The sequence below is a fragment of the Pithys albifrons genome, chromosome 3, assembly GCF_047495875.1.
Source record: "Pithys albifrons albifrons isolate INPA30051 chromosome 3, PitAlb_v1, whole genome shotgun sequence".
NCBI lineage: Eukaryota > Metazoa > Chordata > Aves > Passeriformes > Thamnophilidae > Pithys > Pithys albifrons.
This window is the reverse complement of record NC_092460.1, coordinates 92,215,674-92,233,048: the sequence shown is the minus strand read 5'-3', so window position 1 is coordinate 92,233,048 and position 17,375 is coordinate 92,215,674. Positions and strand designations below refer to the sequence as shown.

Here is a 17,375-nt window from a genome sequence, read left to right as displayed (position 1 = left end):
TTATTGTGGAAATTTTGTTACTACTCTCTTTTGGTCTAGTGAACTTTCTCTAGCATTCACTTTGACTTTCTTCTCTCTAGCAGAAGTGCTTTTGTCAGTTGGAGGTGCAAAATATAAAATCCTTTCCTTGACTGCTTGTAGTTCTGATGACATTATTATAGCATGAATGGGAGGGGGGAGAAAGGGTTGCTGTCATCCTATAGTCCCTCCCAAATGTGACCATCTGCAGAGCCTTAGCTAGAACAATAACAAAGGAATACTATGCTTCAAAAGAATTTTCAGAATATTAGTTTCTTGATAGAGCAGAAAAGGGCCTGAGCCTAAGAATAAGACTATTCACAGTATAATAAATTTAAGCAATTTAAGTAAATGTAATAGAATATATTCTTCACTGATTATTGACCATTACACGTATTTAAAAAATATCATTAACTTACAGAGAACATAGAAAGTACAGTTTAAAAATTATCTCCAATCAGAATATTTCTTTATAGACTTCTGGTTGATATTCTTAAACTTTGACAGCTCCTTTAAGAGTATTTTATACCAACACTGTTAGAGTGACTTGGGAAAATTTTTATGACAGTTTGAAATGGGACCTTTGGGGCTAAATGAAATCAAAATGTTTCAGTAAATCTGTCTGACACTTATGACATTAAGGTTGGTAGTAAGTGGTAATTATAGGATCCTTTTCTGCTTATGAAATACTAAAACATTTCTTTCAGTGTTTCTATAAAAATAGCAGGTAAAGCACTTATAGATTGAAACTCACACAAGATGTATTTTCCTTTTGCATTTGACTCTATTATGTCTGCGTTCAAATAGGGAATTGTGTGACTTCCCTAGAAGATGAAAACATTTTTATAAACACTCTAGCAATGTACCTAAAATACTTTATTAAAAAGTGTCAGGAGTAGGGGGATATGCTCACAGATACAGCCACTTTCATGGTACAAACATAGACACATATGCGAGTTCATTAACATCTGTCGTCCTCTGCTCTTTTGTTGAAGCTCTCTGTGACACAGCAAATTCCACAAAGAAACATCTTACTAGCAGAAAGGTGAACATGTTGAAGGAATAAATGAGAATAATGCTAACAAAACCTGAGAGAAGCCACATTTTGATTGTTCTGTAAGCTGCAAGATGTGACTGATGAAGTAAATACAAAATCTGATGAAAATTCTCTTCATCATGATCAGAATTTTTTGAATCTAGTACATAGTGATAAGGTTACAAGTGAAAGTTACAGGTTTTGTCTAAAAGTCAAAGCCTGACTTGTGACTAGCTAAATAAATAACATGAAAAACAAGAATAAACTAAATTAATCCATAATGACTAACCCTGTATATAAAGGGATAGTATCAGAAAAATAATATACCTAATGTATCCACTTATCTTTCACACTTGTGATACTTTGAGTGGAAGAGGCAAATGAATGACCCAAACACCGAGCCTTTAAAGTCACCTATGCATTAGGATGTTGTCGGTTACAAAAAGAAGTGAAAGCACGAATATTTCATATCTCTTTGGCATTCAACCTGTTTTGCATAGATGGCAGCTGGAGGTTCAAAGCAGAGCATTATTGCTTCACCACTGTCACCGTGGTTTAGCAGGTAAATAATGCATGAACTAAGAAGAGTTGACAAGGCAGACAGTAAAGATATATTGGTTCAAGAGTCTGTCACCTCAAAAAGCACCTAGAAATGCCTCACATCAGACTTATTGTTTATTTCTTATGACTGTTAGCAGAATATTTCTAGATGCAGTCTGTAATTACCCTAAGTTAGCAGCGGAAGGATGTGGAAGGTACGTAGTCTAGCAAGCTTTCAAAATAACCTTTACATTACTGTATATACAGCCACACTTGTAAGCTTTCCAGCTTAAAATTGCAACAAGTAATTTACATCCTTTGGAATGCCAGATCCGGGGTTTGTCTCTAGGAATACTAAAATTTCTTCGAATCAGTTAGACAGTGCCTAACTGAACAGGGAACATCCTGATGTGTGCTATGCAGAGGCAGGGCTCGCAGTCTGTTATTGGCATTTTTTACATAGTCTGACATCTGATTAAAATGCCGGCAGTCACAAACTGAGTAACGCTACAGCACCAACGCTAATAAGAAGCTTTTCAGTAAGAATGTCCAGTCCTCAAATACAGAAGTGAGAATAATGGCTGTTATACAGTGGCCATGGAGCAATTGGGGGTCGGAAACAATGATGACAGACTCATGTTCATCCTGTTTGTCAAAAATATTAGGAACTTTCTGTGACTTAATTAAAAAAAACACAAACAAACAACACATGCACATCTTATCCCTGGTTATTGCTCGCAGACTGTTTAACCCATAAAGGTTAATTTGTCACGCTGGTGCTTTGTTTCTCATTTTGTTTATGATACCACTCTCTGTAGTGACATCTGCATACATTAACTAGCCCAACATGCTTTGTGTTATCTGGCAGCTTCTTTAATTACTGGTCAGGCATCACTTTTTAATATTGCAGCCAAGCAGAAATGTATTTGTTCCAGTAGCATGTTTAACAGGAGCCTGTAATATCTGAGCCTCCCTGGAGAGCCCTTCCAGCCAGGGTTCGCCAATAAACTGCAGCCGCTTCGCTGTAGCCTGAGGTATCGACAGATGCTTCGAACTGGATGTGTAATACATGGTACCTGCTGTGAATAGAAAATGACTGAGGACTGATGGGACATTCTTTAGGCACAAATAAGCTGTGTTGATTTTCTTCATATCTTTTAATGGAAGATTTCTGATGTGATTTTTCTCTATCTATCTCAGTGGTGGTTTTCAAACTTATTTTTCCTCGAGATGTGCAACATACATCAATGACTTACTAGGATTATAGTATTAAACATGTTCAGTGCAATTAATTCATTACACTGATAACAATTTCTGGCTAAATCATGTCCTTAGTCTAAAGAAACCGAAAATGGCAATAGTGCCAGTAAGAATGTGGCAGGACCAAAGAAGATGTGAGAAACACAACAGAGTGGACTGAACCAGTTGTGTTCATAGTAAATACTGTGTGCAGTAGTTGGAATAAAATAAGATAGTAGACTATATCACACAGCCAATGGGCATGTGTAATTGTTCTTTATGAAGCTCCACTGCTGATTATCCAGGGAACTGGAGGTCCAGCATGTGCTATAAGTTCTGTAAATACAGAACAAATGTATCTGTCCTTCTCAAAAGAGTCAGAAAAGCACAGAATAAACTGGGTTGGAAAAGACCTCTGAGATCAAGTCCAACCTATAACCTAACAACACCTTGTCATCTTCAGCATGGCACTAAGTGCCACATCCAGCCTTTCCTTAAACACCTTCACAAAAATGACTCCACTACATCTCTGGGTGGCCCATTCCAATGCCCAATCACCCTTTCTGTGAAGAACTCCTTCCTAATGCCCAAAATAAACCTCCCCTGGCAAAGCTTAAAACTATGTCCTCTTGTCCTGGAAGAAGAGACTCACCTGGCTACAACCTCCTTTCAGGTAGTTGTAGAGAGCGATAAGGTCCCCCCTGAGCCTCCTCCTCTCCAGCCCAAACACCCCCAGCTCCCTCAGCCACTTGTTATAGGGCTTGTCCTCCAGACCCTTCACCAGCCTCATCGTCCTTCTCTGGACACTCTCCAGTACCTCAATGTCTTTCCTAAATAAAGGGGCCCAGAACTGGACACAGGACTCAAGGTGTGACCTCCCTAGTGCCAACTACAGAGGAAGAATCACTTCCCTAAGTCCTACTGGCCACACTGGCCTGAATACAAACCATTGGCTTTCTTGGCCACCTGGGCACTCAGTGGCTCATGTTCAGCTTTCTGTTAATCAGTATGCCGAAGTCCTTTTCTGTCTGACTGCTGTCCAGTCACTCTGTCCCCAGCCTTTAGTGGTGCATGGGGTTGTTGTAGCCAAAGTGCAGAACATGCCATTATGGGACTAAGTGTGGTATCTCACCCTGTTTCAAGAGCTTTTTCCTAGGAAGCAATGCTTTAACTCTGTTTATTAGATCTGGCAAGTCAGAAGTGTCTGCTTTACTAAATAAGTGGCACATTAAAAAGGAAAGCCCAAAACATACCAGTCATGGAGAATTTTGCATGGGATTTTCAGACTGCAGAACCAAAGGCAGAGGTTATCAGGCTGTGTAGGTGTCTCACACCATCACTGCATGCAAGCCCTGGGGAGCTGGTACTGCTCAGAAGGAAGTGACTTTCCCTGTCTCACTTTCTCCTCCAATGTATTTTACCTCTCTTTTTATTTATTGCAAGAGTTAGAATGAGACTTCGTTCTATTACTTTCCCTATTGTTGAAAAAAACATTCTTCCTGTCAAAGTTGAGAACCTTGGGCTGGTCTGGCAGAGGTTAGTCCACCTCAGTTATATGAGTGAGTATCACTGCCTGTTCTAAATAACTTGTGGCCATGCTGGCAGACTCTGAAAGTCGTTTGCGTCTGCTTTTCACTGTGATGAGTATTGTCAAGACACTGATTTATTATCCAGCCTAATGGCTATTTCCAGTGGGATTTGCAGTTTGCTGCTGAAAGTTATGGAATCAATATGTTCCAAAAGAATAAAAGGTTAGATTGAGTCTCAGATATTCATTCAGTTAAAAGCATGACTCTTCAGAATAGAACTGGATGAGTTTCTGTAATATGGATTGATTCTGGTTTGTATGTACAAGCTTGTAGAAACTGCTGTATTTGAAGCACTACCATAATGATTAATTTCATGAAATATTTGTTTTATGTATGTTCATTATAAAGAAGATTGAGAATATGTATAATGTTTTCTGTTTCTAATATATCAGAATCAACTTCTTTACTCTAGAAACAATCTTTTCTGACTTCAAATCAGATGATTCTAAAGCAGAACTTTTAGATGAATAAACAATGACAGGATAAGAATAAACAGAGCTAGGGAGCCTGACTATGTTAAAGAAAAGATTAATACATAAAAGGCACATGAAGGCATTGCTATTGTTACATTTAAGTCTTATTTTATGTGCATAACACTCTGCTCTACCAGATGGACTTGAAAACTAAATTCTTCAGTGAAAAAAAAAAACCTTGAAGAAGAGGAAAAGTAAAAATATGCTGTGTGAAATATTATAATATTGATAAATAACAGCATGTCTAGCTATGGTAGTTATTGTTTTTTGCTTCCAAATGAAGATGAATTCAGCTTCTCTTAGATGAAATTTCTTGCAGGCATTTACAAGTGACAGGTAACTCCATGCTCTTTTTTAAATCCTGCTCTTTCTTTTCTCCTGCCCTTTCTCAGTGTTGGCTGGGTTTTTTGCCTTACAAATAATTACAGCAAACTCGGAGATCCATGCAACTGTGTCTTTTTTGACTGCATCACTTTTTAGAATGGAAATACTGTTTTGCACTTGCCAAATCTACTTTTTCACAGTCTCTTCTGCTTTGATTCCTAATAGGAACATTTTTAATCCAATGAGTATTTTGCCAGAGTCAGATTGACTTGTACATTCCTAAGGTTCAAAGCATGAACCGCTTCCCTTACCTGAAAATTAGTAGTGCAATTAATTAATAACAGCAGAATTATTAGTGCTAGTAGTTATCTTAGTGTAGGGCTGGGATATTTCTCCTACAGACTGTTTGCAAAGATTTTAAAAGGGGAAGTTTGTTTTCTAGATGCATTTCAGTGTCAGCTAATTTGCATCATTTGACAGTGCCATGAGTGAAGAGGTTTGTGAATACAGCACTTCTCACAGGTGCCAAGAGTCTTCTCCTGGTTTGCTTTAACTCAAGACCTTTCTATCTTTAAAGGTTTTATTTGGGTGGATGGCAACTGACTGCCACTGAGGGTCTTTTAGGGGATTTAGAAAATGAAATGTTGAACAGAAGCAGCACAAGTCTGCATCTGACAAACTGGTGATTGGTTTACAAGAGCTCTGACCAATGCTTTGGTATTTGCATTTTGTGTGTTATTACTGTGGATCAATTGAGGGATAGAGAAACACAATTAATTAGAACTCTGACTAGCAGCTTCAGCAGCAGAGCTGCCTGTTGAGCTACATAAAAATAAAACAAAGCAATAAAATACCAAGCTTTTTAGTATCAGTAGTCTGGTAGAAGTAAGATTTTACTGACAGTTTATGCAGCTCTTAAGGGAAAGTCAACATTTAGCTGTTCATCAAGGAAAGGAATATTCCTTTGCTCTGATGAATTAGGGTGTTTTTCCTAATATGGGACCTGGACCTGTACTGGAGATCTCTGAGTGCCAGGCTAAGACATGTCTGAACCATAAAGTGGCAGTTGCCAATGTTGAGTGTGGCCAATGGTTGTTCTTTGTAGGATCCTGTCCTACAAAGTCCTATTAGTCCTAGGATAGTGACTAATACCATTTTTTTTTCAGAGGGAAGTTCATAGGCAGTTATGGAACACTAAGATGGTAAGGTAATTTTTGTAGCTGACTTGTACCATGAGTGGGAGAATGTTTAAAAACCTAAATTCTTAGAAGGTTTGAACATATCTCTGAAATCCACTGTAAAATGGACAGGTCTCCCTAAAAGCAGACATTTCCCCAAAGTAGTATCTTTCTTTGGAAGTTACTTCTTACCATGGCTGATGGTTCCAATGAATCATAGAATACCAGATTGGAAAGGAACTGCAGGGGATCATCTGGTAAAGAACTTGAAATCCACAGAGAGAGCAGATTACAGGAATCTCTTAATGCATTCAAGTGGCATGGCCTGGCATTGAGGCCACTGTGTCAGCTCAGCCTGCACACAGCATCCAAAAGTGAGGATTCAGCTCCTCAGAGTGATGATGCCTTTGGCTCCCTGCACACAGATGATGGCTGCTCACCAGCTGAACAACCACAAAGTGGAGGTGCCTTATGTGGCTGTGAGAGCTGGCACATTAAAAACAGCAATTTCCTCAATCACTTTCCTTTTAAAGTGTCAAATACTTTTAATATATTAATAGTTGAGCACTGATTAGAGGCAATCATTGAATATCCTGGACAGCTAGAAGTCCCAAGACAACGACCAAAGAATTGTTTAACTGTACCATTGAGCTCAGTTATAAGGTAAAACTTACTTAAGAACAGTTTACTGTCCTTAAATATTTTGAATGACCCCACAGAGTCTGTTTGAAAGGCTAAAGCATCCACTCAATAGTTTCACATATAAAGCTGAGAACAGAGTGGAAGGGTGAATAGCCTGATATACTCAGATGAAGAGGAAAAAGCTGGATTGCATAGATAAGGCAAACTTGATGAGCCAACTGTCATGTAAAGAAAAGCCTTTAGTTTTCTCCTTTCTAGAGGTTGCACAATGTGATACAGATAATTAAAATTTTCCTGAAGATGAATAGGATGAATATTTTCAGCAACACTTTTTATGAATATGGAAAAATGGCTATACTGTTATTGCTATATTCATAAAATATGCATCTGGTGAATTCCTGTTTTCACAGTGTGAAATATGGATTGGAATTTGTAATTTCTTCATTTATTTTCTAGACTTGTTTTTTCTTTTATTAAAGTGTTTTAATGTAGTGATTTAGAATGTGAATCCTGTCATAGTTAGTTATGTAATAAGTTGCTTTTAGAAGAAGCATTTGCTTCTTTGGCTGCCTCACTGCCACTTCTCTTATGAATTGAGAGTAAAATGCTTGAACTCTCATAAAGGGTGGAGAACTGAGCTATTGAATCCCTCTTTCTTCGTAGTATGATAATGCCCCATCTCCCAGAATACATTTTCCAGACAACAAAATTTTCAAAATCCTAGGTAAATGTAAGCCTTGGGACATGGAAAAGAGGTTTCTTTGATGAAACAGTGGGGGAAAGTGGTCTTGTGAAATGCTGAAAAGTTTGGATGCATCAGTAGAGCAGTTCAGCCCCAGCTCTACTCCTCTCCTGCACTTCTTAGGGCAGTATAAGAAATCTATATGTGAGACAAGTACAATAATTGCATTCATTTTCTCACATAAAAAAAAAATGGAGGAGGTAAAAAACATTAGTTTCATATCAGTGCCAGTAAGATTTGACTAATCTTATTAAAAAAACTCCCCGTGCACCTGAAATTTAACATAAATGTCATTATTGATTATTATTTTAATAATATATTTAGACATCTTTACATATATTGCTTATTACTTTATTACTATATTGATATAGACACCATTTACTGTACTACATAATAGAACAGTTATATTAAATCAGAAGAAGTACATACCCAGAATAACATTTACCAGGAAGATTTTGTCATTCCCTTTTAAAAGTCTTTGCTTTGAAAGAAATAATCTTGTTAAAAGCTGTGTGGGTTTTTTTAATGTTACAATGCCTGTTCCCATGCGGTGTGTATTTGGAGCCAAAGTACTAGCACAAGTATTCCTGTATCCAAACTACATGGATCTATTCACATTGATTTTGAAAATAATTGATGAAATTACCTCAGATATATTACTAATGTAAATTCTACAGAAATGTCAAGAAATTTGTCCATAAAATTTTAATTGGGATAAAAAACTGATGCACATCTGTTCCTACAATGAAGAGGTGGTCACAGATGTATTCTGAAAACCTCTATCTGAAAACCTAACCTTTTTTTTTTGATTATTCAAATTTTCACATTTCCAAATTAATTTTGAAATTGAAATTTCTAAGAGAAGCGCATTGACATTATTGAAATTTACTAGTTAATCTGCATTTGCTCCTTCTACAGTGTTAGTTTTTTTGATAGCATATGGAAATAAATTGTCTTCTTAAAGGGTCCAGAGTCAAATAATCTTAATTCGATAAAACTGGATATTTTGAGAATGAGGGTAAGAAGGAAGTGATTTCCTAAAGTACTGTTTTGGAGGGTACCATGGAAGGTACATACACACAAAGTGGCAATCTTGCTTTTCTTGAGGCTTTTTACTTAATGTGAATTTTGAACAGATTGGCAGTGTTTATTGAAATACGGATCCTTTTGTTTTCAGTATTAAAAAATTTTTACAGAAAAAGCACAAGGTGGAATGAATAAAATTTCTACTGTGAGAAACTGTGATTAGATATTGGGAAAAATAATTTTAAGATGAAGGATGGTCAACACTGGAACAGGCTGTGCAAACATATTCTGGAATCTTTATTCTGGAGATAAAACAAAAAGCTGGATATAATCCTGAGCCACCTGATGTAACTTTGAAGTGACCCTGCTTTGAGTGAGCACTGTTATTTTATGATTCCTGAAATCAGTCTGAATTTGACTGAGTGTAATGTGCCTCTCTGCTTGTCAAAAAGATCATTAAAGTAAAACAAGCAAAATATCATCATCAGAAGAAGTTCTGACTTGTGAAAAGGAGCTGTTATCCAGCATGAGTGAAAAGTGTCAAAATACAGACAGGAGTAAGACAATAAATGTCACTGTTATCACAACAGCCCTTTGCCTTACAGAGGTGAGCAGAAGGTAGACCGTAACTTTCTCAGATGACAATTAAAGACAGGAACGAGGAAGGATAAAGGCTATAGATTCCTTTAACAGAGAAGATATGATGTGATGACAATAAATCAATAGTTATATTAGACCTTAAAAACAACGAAGAAAATGTTCAGACAATGACTCATTTTAGTGAAAGAAAGTGATAGATGGTCTAAGCTTAATGACTAATATCAAACATTGTTAGGGAAAGCAAATTCTGAAGGCTCGGATCAATATTACCTTGTAGACTCACAAAGCAGATAATACAGAATCAAAGTTAAACTGTCAGAAGACCTAAATATCACAAAACACAAAAGTCATGAAAGAAAAGTATTGTAATTCTTCTTTAGAGGTATAATCTTAAAAAAATCAAACCAAACCAAAACCTACTCGCCAGAATTCATGTTCTTATACATTCTAGCGTCAAAGCAGGCATCCTTTGTCATCTGACATTCATCCCTTTCAAGAACAAAAACTAGAGATCTACATATGGGATATAAATGAGATTTAAGTTATCCACATGCATTCTTTACAGAGTGGTGTAGGATTATGTCTCTACGTTTGTATCTACAATTATTGGTACTGGGGGAGATCCAGCTTCAGTTATTGATCTCTAAATGCACTCTACTGAACCCTTCCACTCACTTTTAGGTGGTCACCTTTATTCAGTTGAAGTGCTGTCTAGACACCAATGGTTATATTTCTACTAATACTGGAGGAAGATAGATATCTAAATTGAAGTATTTCAACCTGAAGCTACATCATAGAACCACAGACTGATTGAGGTTGGAAGGGACTTCTGGAGGTCATCTGATCCAGTCCTTCTGCTCAAACAGGGCTACTGAGAGCCAATCACCATTGCAGAAGGTTAAATACTGCCCTTCTAGTTGAATAGAATCGTATTCTGAAAATACCATCATTTCAAAGCAGCAAAGGACTTGAAGTAGGGAATTATCAGATACAGAGATGTCAGACCAGGAGTGACAAAGCTTCCCAGTGATTTTCCATGGCCATTTACAGCACGTTAAGAGGATGGACGTGTAATGATTTGTAGAAAACACTTGCCCTTAAAACTTAGACAAAGAGTTTACTCAAGAGATGAGATAGCCTTGGACCTTTCTGCTTTAAAAAAGTGGGACTGAGGTGATTGTGGAGGAGGTCATGGTGGAAGGCTGACTGAAATACATAATTTCACAAATGACACAGAGAAGGTGACTTTGGAATGATTTGATATTGTTTTTAAATATTAAGAACAAGGAAATGCCAAATGAAATTACTGTATTGGCTTTCTTTGAAACAAGTGTTTCTTCACAGAACACAATTAGATTGTAGATTGTTGTTGATGTCAAAATATAAATAGATTAGAAGAACTATTCTATCAAAAACTTCAAATACTGTGATGCAGATACAAATTCTAGATCAGGAGGTTCACCCTTCTCAGACACAGGATTCTAGGCAGCACCAGCATTTACTCTAACCAGTACAGACCCACATAATTTCCATTTACTAATATTTCTTCATTATTTAGTTATGAATGCAACTAATCTATTTTTAAAAACAGTGCAAGAATCTTATGACAAAGATATTTATAATCAGAAATGTAAAGATGACTGTGAACATAGTAAATCTACTTAGGATTTATCTGGGTAAATAAAGAAGAAAAAGGGATCTGCTTTCCTGACTGTGGACAGGAGGTGGCAGGCAGACTACTGAAAGAGAATAACAGATGTAATTCTTTGTGAATGGGAATTTTTCAAATATGAAGTATTTTAATATGGTGTAATTGGTGGAACTCGTTTGTGCTAAAATGACACAAAAGTGTTAATCGGAGAATAAAAACTGCTCTAAAGATTTTGAAGGTAAACTTGATGGAAACAGATGTCCATATTTGATGCACGTTTCTCCATTTCAATCTCAATTTACTGTATTCATGTAGCAATTCAGAATAAGTCTAGAGTTTTCATCCCACGGGGAGGTGTGTCTGTTTTAAAATACTGGTTATTTCAATGACATAAATCCATTTTTGGTTACTTCTATTGGGAATTTTAAACATTTTTTCAGAACATTTTCTGTAGGGTTTAGTCAGACTGAACATTTAGATGAAAGTTGTTTAGTTGTTTCCAAGAACAAAGCTGGAAAACAGAACAGGCCATTTTTGTCTCCATGTTAAAAAGAGTTGAGATTTAATCTTTTAGAACAGAAAGTAGTACTGCAGGGAAAGATGGCATTTTAAGTGTGCCTTTTGTTACCCTTCTGTAAATCTAATAGGTGAAAAATTATGAGAGAAAATTTATTATTTTTGATCAATTCTATATGTGCATGCTGTAGTATGTCTTAACTCTTCCACCTGATCCGGCCAATACATCAGGCTGCCATAAACCAGAAATGGCTACAGTCTTATGTTCCCTTGACCTGATTGGGGCTGAGTTTATACCAAGTACCAGTAGTCTGACCCAGGTTTCTTCCTATTTCCCTTGCCTCCGTTGCTTACATCAACAAACATGAGTGCCAGAAAGGTAAATTTAGTCCAGGCGTTGCTTGATTTTGAGGGTTCCTTTAACATCATTTACTTTGTGTGTGGTGGTTTAATCTCATCTGCATTAAAATTTCCTTTCTTCCTTTTCCTGCAGAAACATTGTATTGTATGTCAGGCATATACATCCTTCTTTAGTCTTTTCCTGACATATTCCAACCCGCAACTGCTTGTACATATATACGCCTGAAAATAACCTTGCCATTCATCAAATGAAATTTAGTTGGATGCTGCTTCTTCCCTTACATTTCAAGAATATATATAATTAATAATTAAGATTTGTAGAACTAACTGAAAAATAATACAAAAATATGTTAGTTTTTCTATTCCATATATATATATTTTTAATATTTATTACTCTGGCATCACTAAAACCAAATGATGTATAGAAATATCTCCATAATAATAGAAAACTTGCTTTTATAGACTAAATAAATAATGAAAACTATTTTAAATCTGCCACTGCTGCAGAAAATAACATGCTGTTCCTTTTTAGGCAGTCTATTCCACCGATAGATGTTCAAACTTTTAGTTACTAGTTTGGTTTTACTGAGGTAGATGCTTGTATGAAACCAAAAAAATTTTGATTGAAATTTCTGAAAATTCTGGTGTAAGATTTCTGTTTTCAGAGAACTAGATGACTGAGCAGAGACAAAATAAATAGTCAGAGACATTTAAAACTAGTTTATTCAAATGCTTTGTCAAGCTAGGGAATGAATTTCAAAATGACACAGTGCAAGTGCATTTAGTACAGTGCTGAGGAAGGGGAATTTATATGTGAAAGTACACTTTTCAGGTACTTTTTTCTGCCTGACTACCTATATACATATTGTATTTTTTCATAAATATTTAGTTTTATCAGTTTAAAGGGAAAAATATGCTATTATGGTATTTTCCCAATTTTTTAGTAATTGACACGGAACTATAAATATTAGTGTGTTTCTAGGACTGTTGATCATAAACAATGAATATTCTGAGGTGAATCTCTGTAAATATGATGTCTTTAGAATAACACTGGCTAAATTAACAAACAGTACAGAAAAGAGATTGGAAGGTAGACAAAGTGTTGTCTGGGAGTACCTCTAATATTTGCGAACATCTGATGGGCATTAATTTCACATGTCTATTGCTAGTCCAGAGTCAACTCACTGAGACCTGTCCTGGGGGTGCACCAGTGTCACTGCATACTGGATCTCTGCTGTCCTACAGCTATAACTCGAAAGAAATAGGTATCTTGATAAGTATAAACATCTTTGAGGGGGAGGTTATCCACAAAATAATAGCCTTATAAACCACATGAAAAATGCTGTTCCTTTGTCCTTACAGTAAAAATAGCTTAATATTCAACTACTCATTATATTACTCATACTTGATTCTAAAACTGCACTGTAATTATACTTGTAAACAATAAGAATTCTGTAAGAAAAGGGAAAAGACCAAATAACAATTTGCTTTTCTCAGTAAGACAAAGCTTTGTTAAATTTTTCATGACCTTTGAGACCTAGAGCTTTTCAAGTGTGCAGTCAAAGGGGGGAACTTGGAATACTAAATTAAGCCCAATGAGAAAAAGATGTCAGGGTATAATTTATATAACTGACTTTCTGAGCACTGGACGTGGTACTTAATTACTAGTCATTACTCAGGATGGGTTAGAGTTCTTATGCCTTAAATTGAGAATTGTGAGTGATTGAAAAGTTGAAACCAATGTGTTTTTCTGTAAAAAGCAGCAGATTCTTCAGTGCTGCAGCTCTGCTACAGGCTAAAGTAGGAAGTACTGAAAGGTGTGAAAACAGATGAAAGGGATCTTCAGGCAAGAAGTGGGTTGAGGAGGCAGGCTCTGGTATAAGACTGATATATAGGAATATTTGAAGGCAAGTTATGTGCAGAAGCCACAGCTGAAAGCTTTTTACCAGCTTTGATTGGTTCTGAATTATTTTTAATTTGCAGTTACTTGGAAGACAGGAATAACACATGGACGCAGCTAGCTGGTTGCTTGATCTACTGACTTGTGCAAGAGCAGAAACAATAAGGCATTTTGAGCATCCAATTCAAGACTACACTACACTAACCTATATTATCCAGCTCTGGGGCCCCAGCTTAGGAAGGACATGGACTTAACTGTAGTGAGTCCAGAGGAGGCCACAAAGATAATCAGAGAGCTGGAGCACCTCCTGCATGAGAAAAGACTGAGGGAACTGGAACTTTTCAGCATAGAAAAGAAAGAGAAGGCTCCAAAGAGACATTATAGCACCTTCCAGTACTCAAAGGGGCTACAAGAGAGCTGGAGAGGGTCTTTTTGCAAGGGCATGGAGTAATAGGACAAGGGGGAATGGCATTAAACTGAAAGGAGGGTAGGTGTAGATTAGATTTTAGAAAGGAACTCTTTACTGTGAAGGTGGTGAGGCACTGAAACAGGTTGCCTAGAGAAGCTGTGAATGCCCAATCCCTAGAAATGTTCAAGGGCAGGTTGAATGGGACATGGAGCAACCTGGTCTGGCAGGAGGGTTGGAACTGGATGATCTTTAAGTTCCTTTCTAATCCAAAGTATTCTATGATTTTATGAAATGTGTTATTAATACCAAAGATTAAACCAGTAAAATACGTAAGCAGATGAAGTGAGATGACAGGAACGTAACAACAGATGGACCCTGCAAAAACTTGTATGTAATGTTTGCAGTGTTTTCTTTATCCCTTTGCTTTGTTTGTGGGAAGAGGAAGCTAGATAAAGAACATGTGTGTTACTGGACAAAAGCACCTGAAAGGTAGAAGGAGTGCACTGAATGGAAACAGTACTGTATCACAGTCAGGAATGGAACAACCTTAATTCTCTTCCTGTGTGAAGTGATTTCTTTTGTGAAATGTCCTTCTCACTGAAACACCAAGAATTTTGAACTTGCTTGAACTCAGACAAAATTTTCATTTAATTTCTGTTTCTTTGGCAGCTGTCTGTTTGCTTAGTCTTTTTTTGGGAATTAGTGTAGGGTCACTGGTTTTTCTAGATTCATAGATTTCTGGTAGTAAATCAAGGAATAAAACATATGTAATTGTCACGTGAAAGGGAGGAGGGAGCCAGAAATGCAAAGATTTCTAGTCTTAACTGTATTAATTAAAAGTTATTAGCCGTAAGTGCTTCCAGACAATCATATCCTTATGTACCCAACACTGTCTGTCTTTTAACTGACAGCACACAGGATGGAAGTGTTTCTGACCTCTGATGTGAAGCTTCACTTCAGCCAGGGAGAAAATTGCTAGCAATAAGCGCTTCTAGAGAATCAGAGCCTTATGTTCCCCAACACTGTCTGTCTTTTAACTGACAGCACACAGGTTGGAAGGGATTCTGACTTCTAATGTGAAGCCACACTTAAGCCAAAAAAGAACTTTTCTCACAACAGCTCCTGAAATAACATTTATTAATACAAATATGTGACAGTTATTGTGGTTTCTGCTTTGCCAGTGAAAACGTTCAGCTGCAAGATTGTATTTAATTGATAATAAAAAACCCCAAAAGAAACGAGCACAAAACACATTCTACAGAGACAAACACACCAAACTCAAGTTACAATACAGCAATGTATCCCATTTTCCCAACAGACAGAAACTAGCAACAAAGAACTACTAACTAAAAGCACAGCCACCTAAAACACTTACCCAGACACTCTCTCAATAACATAGGACAATAAAATATCTTGCACACCACTCTCTCTGTAACAAGAAACAAAAGGGAAGAGCAGAGCTGCTTCTTATCAACATACATGTTGACTGTAGTTGCAAAGTAAGAATAGCAAAAAGCAATAACCAATATAAAGTAGTAAAGTGTGAAGCAAGTTACTGTTCAAATCACATTTAGTAAAAGAAATGCTTATAAAGTAAGAATCAAAGCAAGAAAGGAAGAAAGTAAAGTTAGAAAAAATAGAAAGCACATGGTGTCCTCACCCCTACATTGTTCCAAGAGGAGCTGCAGCAGTTACCCTCACAGAGACATTGGCATATTTCCCTCTCCTCAGCTGGAGTTTGAACTCCGAAGACTTTTTATACCTTTTTTTTCCTTCCATGTGGTTTGTGTGGCTAAGTCAATCTATTGGGAGGGTGATGGTGATGGCCTGAGGTGAGGTGGTCCCTTGAAGATATTGCAAAAGAAGGCCATGCTATGTCTTAATGCTCCATGTTTTGTTAATCTTATCAGTTTGAAAGCCCTTTGTCCTCTGCTTGGAGCATCTCTCCAGGGGGGCTGAGGCATTTCCCTCAACCCATCAGGCCTTATCAGGGCCATCACCCTACAGTAATGTAAATTTGCTTTGGTTTAAAATGCTCTTTTTTTACTGAAACATAATTCTCATAAATACGTTGGGAGTGAAAAAATGCAGAAATAAACCGTATTATCACTAGAAAAACAAAACCTCACACTTGGCCTTATTAATCCATAACTGGAACCTTTATAGGATATTCCTTTTGAGTCAGATCTCTAACAGCCACTGTAGACTGCACTGACTCATGGCAGGGATATGTTCATTAATTCCAGCATTGCTTTTCTTTGAGCTGTTAGGAACAGGGAAGCAAAAGCCAATCTGTTTGTTTGCTATTTCATATTCATGTACTTTCTCTTTTCTAATGCCTTGACTGACAACCTGGGTATATTGTCCAATGCCTTCACATCAAACCCATGACCTCAATTCACCTATCATTCACTTCCATCATGTCAGCTGAGCCTTTTGTGGATGTCCATTATGCACACACTATATTGTGTTATGATGAATTATCCTCTTGGGAATTTTAGGACATCTTAATCCCAGTCTGACAGAATGCTCTGCAATAAGTAATTGACAAAGTCCCTATGCTAAATGCAAGTACATCAAAGGATGTGGATTTTTGACAGCTTTTACTGAATAAAAAGAAACAAGAGAGCATGCCTTCAGCAGTGTAGAGCAGCTTCCACCTCTCTTTTTCATTGCATGCAGCAGAGGATGAAGATTCATTATGATTTTTATCCTTAGTTGTTTTCCTGATTAACAAAAAAAATTTAATTAAAAACAGTTATGGGGAATTTATTATAATTTAATCTCACATTAAATCTGGCCTCTTTCTCCATCCATGCATGTTAAGAAAAGAGAACTTTGTTTCAGAAAAGTCAGTAGCATTTAAATACGCATTTCCAGTGACAGCCACATGTACCTGTGTGCTGCCTGCCATTTAAAGCAAGGCGAGTTCCTGGTGCTTATCAAGCTGTGCAGGGATGGAGTAAAGAAGGTGACGGACTCTTTGCCTTCTTGTACTGACAGCCTGAGACTTGCTGGAATTGCAATGTGTAGGGAGCTGACAACTTACTGCCAATTATTTTCTTGTGGAAGGAAATGGAATGAGCAGAGTCAAAGCCTCATTCACTCTGTCTGTGCTCTGCCAGGCAGTAT

The 17,375-nt window shown here is 37.0% G+C and overlaps 1 protein-coding gene across 2 annotated transcripts in view; it reads left to right on the top strand.

The window, feature by feature from the left end:
• Window positions 1-17,375, top strand: part of CACNA2D1 (calcium voltage-gated channel auxiliary subunit alpha2delta 1) — a 387,377-nt gene that overhangs the window by 140,326 nt on the left and 229,676 nt on the right. The gene's annotated exons all lie outside the window — the stretch shown is intronic.